This window comes from Ptiloglossa arizonensis, unplaced genomic scaffold (assembly GCF_051014685.1).
Source record: "Ptiloglossa arizonensis isolate GNS036 unplaced genomic scaffold, iyPtiAriz1_principal scaffold0023, whole genome shotgun sequence".
Lineage (NCBI taxonomy): Eukaryota > Metazoa > Arthropoda > Insecta > Hymenoptera > Colletidae > Ptiloglossa > Ptiloglossa arizonensis.
The window spans coordinates 2,658,295-2,661,681 of NW_027478393.1; the positions used below are offsets into that span (position 1 = coordinate 2,658,295).

General features: G+C 49.6%; 1 non-coding gene across 1 annotated transcript in view; it reads right to left on the bottom strand.

Moving 5' to 3' along the window:
* Positions 1–243, bottom strand: part of LOC143154489 (small subunit ribosomal RNA) — a 1,924-nt gene extending 1,681 nt beyond the window's left edge. Inside the window, exon 1 of the ribosomal RNA XR_012994125.1 lies at positions 1–243. This exon is cut by the window's left edge and continues 1,681 nt beyond it. This is a non-coding gene — a ribosomal RNA (small subunit ribosomal RNA).
* Between the last annotated feature and the right edge of the window lie 3,144 nt (positions 244–3,387).

A 3,387-nucleotide genomic window follows, 5' to 3' on the forward strand; every position in this document is an offset into this window, starting at 1 on the left:
CCGCTCGCCACCGATTGGTTTTGATCTAATAAAAGCGTTCCTTCCATCTCTGGTCGGAACTCTGTTTTGCATGTATTAGCTCTAGAATTACCACAGTTATCCAAGTAAATGTGGGTACGATCTAAGAAACCATAACTGATTTAATGAGCCATTCGCGGTTTCACCTTAATGCGGCGTGTACTGAGACATGCATGGCTTAATCTTTGAGACAAGCATATGACTACTGGCAGGATCAACCAGGGAGCTTCGGAAAGTCTCTCTCGTGATCTTTTCATATCGCCGCCGCCGGTTCGCTCAGAGACCGGTCGGTCGACTTTACTTCTCCTCTCTCCTTCCTTCCTTACAGTTCCACCAAACTGTTTGCATTTATATAACACAACTTCATAAAATGCATTTTCATATATTTCGTTACGCTTTGCATGCATATTTCCAGCTTAAGTTTTTAAATATGCAACTTTAAAATTTTCGGAACACTCCTTTACCACTGACTGAGATAGTTCCCTCCGTTACTCTACATCTTCACAATTCAAAGAAATTTTAAGATCCATCACAATTCTCTTTTCCTTTTCTCCCTTAGAGACTTAAAATAGTATCCCACAATCGACAAAACACGATTCGTTCGCAGCGCACTACCTTCGTGCAAGTACCTCTAGCGCTAGGCATCCATCGTTTAGGCACGGATACTACACGCTGGGCATCATCGACGCATGGTCGAGAAAGCGCGGACAAGTGTCATGCCGGTCTTTTCGAGAAAGCGCCTATCGTTACTATTCATATCGAGAAAGTACGTACGAACGCCGGTTTCATCGATCTCAGACACCCGTATTTCAATCTTTGCTCGTGTCGTCCCAAATGCCCTCTCTCGACGGAGAGGAGCCGACAATTTTAGTTTAAAACAATTTATACAATCGCTCGGACTGTAAGAGTTGATGCATAGTAAAGTACGATTATACACGTTCGTGTATAAAAGTCTATCAGCGTCGCTTTGACGCGTATACCACATAAGAGCCATTCGGTCAAAGACACCGACTCGTGGCACTGCTGTATAGAGAAATAGTAGCGGAACGAAACACGGTGCGAAAACAGTTGAGAAAATCTCAAGGAGCGATGACTGCTTCTCGACCGAGGTCGAAGAATAGCCAAGCGCCCGACGCTGCCTCGACCGGCCGCCCGTACCGTTCGGTCTCTTATAGGTACCGAACGGCCGGCCGGGACGCCGGCGACGCACGGTCCACAGCACGCGCGCTTACGGGGGAAAACCGCCGCAACGACAGACCGCCCGGGCGACCCGCTGGAACTTAGACGGAAAACCACATTCCGAACAAATCACGATACAGCCCACTACGACAAATCGAACAAAGAATAAATGAAACATATATGTTAGTAGCATACCACAGGACGAATAAATACAAATATTTAATAATTTCAGGGCCGTATTGCCTCCCGGTCACATCGGTCCGGAACGAAAATTTCGAGCTATCCACACGTTAGGCACACCACCGTGTAGCTGGCATGCTAAAACACGCTGCTGTGTGCTCAAAGTGTACGGTCGTCGTGTCCGTTCTCGAGATAATAGAGAAGAACTGTTCGATACGTGCCGAAAGTTTCAAAGTCCCAGCGGCGTGTTGCTTCCCGGTCACATCGGTCCGGAACGAAAATTTCGAGCTATCCACACGTTAGGCACACCACCGTGTAGCTGGCATGCTAAAACACGCTGCTGTGTGCTCAAAGTGTACGGTCGTCGTGTCCGTTCTCGAGATAATAGAGAAGAACTGTTCGATACGTGCCGAAAGTTTCAAAGTCCCAGCGGCGTGATGCTTCCCGGTCACATCGGTCCGGAACGAAAATCTCGAGCTATCCACACGTTAGGCACACCACCGTGTAGCTGGCATGCTAAAACACGCTGCTGTGTGCTCAAAGTGTACGGTCGTCGTGTCCGTTCTCGAGATAATAGAGAAGAACTGTTCGATACGTGCCGAAAGTTTCAAAGTCCCAGCGGCGTGTTGCTTCCCGGTCACATCGGTCCGGAACGAAAATTTCGAGCTATCCACACGTTAGGCACACCACCGTGTAGCTGGCATGCTAAAACACGCTGCTGTGTGCTCAAAGTGTACGGTCGTCGTGTCCGTTCTCGAGATAATAGAGAAGAACTGTTCGATACGTGCCGAAAGTTTCAAAGTCCCAGCGGCGTGATGCTTCCCGGTCACATCGGTCCGGAACGAAAATCTCGAGCTATCCACACGTTAGGCACACCACCGTGTAGCTGGCATGCTAAAACACGCTGCTGTGTGCTCAAAGTGTACGGTCGTCGTGTCCGTTCTCGAGATAATAGAGAAGAACTGTTCGATACGTGCCGAAAGTTTCAAAGTCCCAGCGGCGTGTTGCTTCCCGGTCACATCGGTCCGGAACGAAAATTTCGAGCTATCCACACGTTAGGCACACCACCGTGTAGCTGGCATGCTAAAACACGCTGCTGTGTGCTCAAAGTGTACGGTCGTCGTGTCCGTTCTCGAGATAATAGAGAAGAACTGTTCGATACGTGCCGAAAGTTTCAAAGTCCCAGCGGCGTGTTGCTTCCCGGTCACATCGGTCCGGAACGAAAATTTCGAGCTATCCACACGTTAGGCACACCACCGTGTAGCTGGCATGCTAAAACACGCTGCTGTGTGCTCAAAGTGTACGGTCGTCGTGTCCGTTCTCGAGATAATAGAGAAGAACTGTTCGATACGTGCCGAAAGTTTCAAAGTCCCAGCGGCGTGTTGCTTCCCGGTCACATCGGTCCGGAACGAAAATTTCGAGCTATCCACACGTTAGGCACACCACCGTGTAGCTGGCATGCTAAAACACGCTGCTGTGTGCTCAAAGTGTACGGTCGTCGTGTCCGTTCTCGAGATAATAGAGAAGAACTGTTCGATACGTGCCGAAAGTTTCAAAGTCCCAGCGGCGTGTTGCTTCCCGGTCACATCGGTCCGGAACGAAAATTTCGAGCTATCCACACGTTAGGCACACCACCGTGTAGCTGGCATGCTAAAACACGCTGCTGTGTGCTCAAAGTGTACGGTCGTCGTGTCCGTTCTCGAGATAATAGAGAAGAACTGTTCGATACGTGCCGAAAGTTTCAAAGTCCCAGCGGCGTGTTGCTTCCCGGTCACATCGGTCCGGAACGAAAATTTCGAGCTATCCACACGTTAGGCACACCACCGTGTAGCTGGCATGCTAAAACACGCTGCTGTGTGCTCAAAGTGTACGGTCGTCGTGTCCGTTCTCGAGATAATAGAGAAGAACTGTTCGATACGTGCCGAAAGTTTCAAAGTCCCAGCGGCGTGATGCTTCCCGGTCACATCGGTCCGGAACGAAAATCTCGAGCTATCCACACGTTAGGCACAC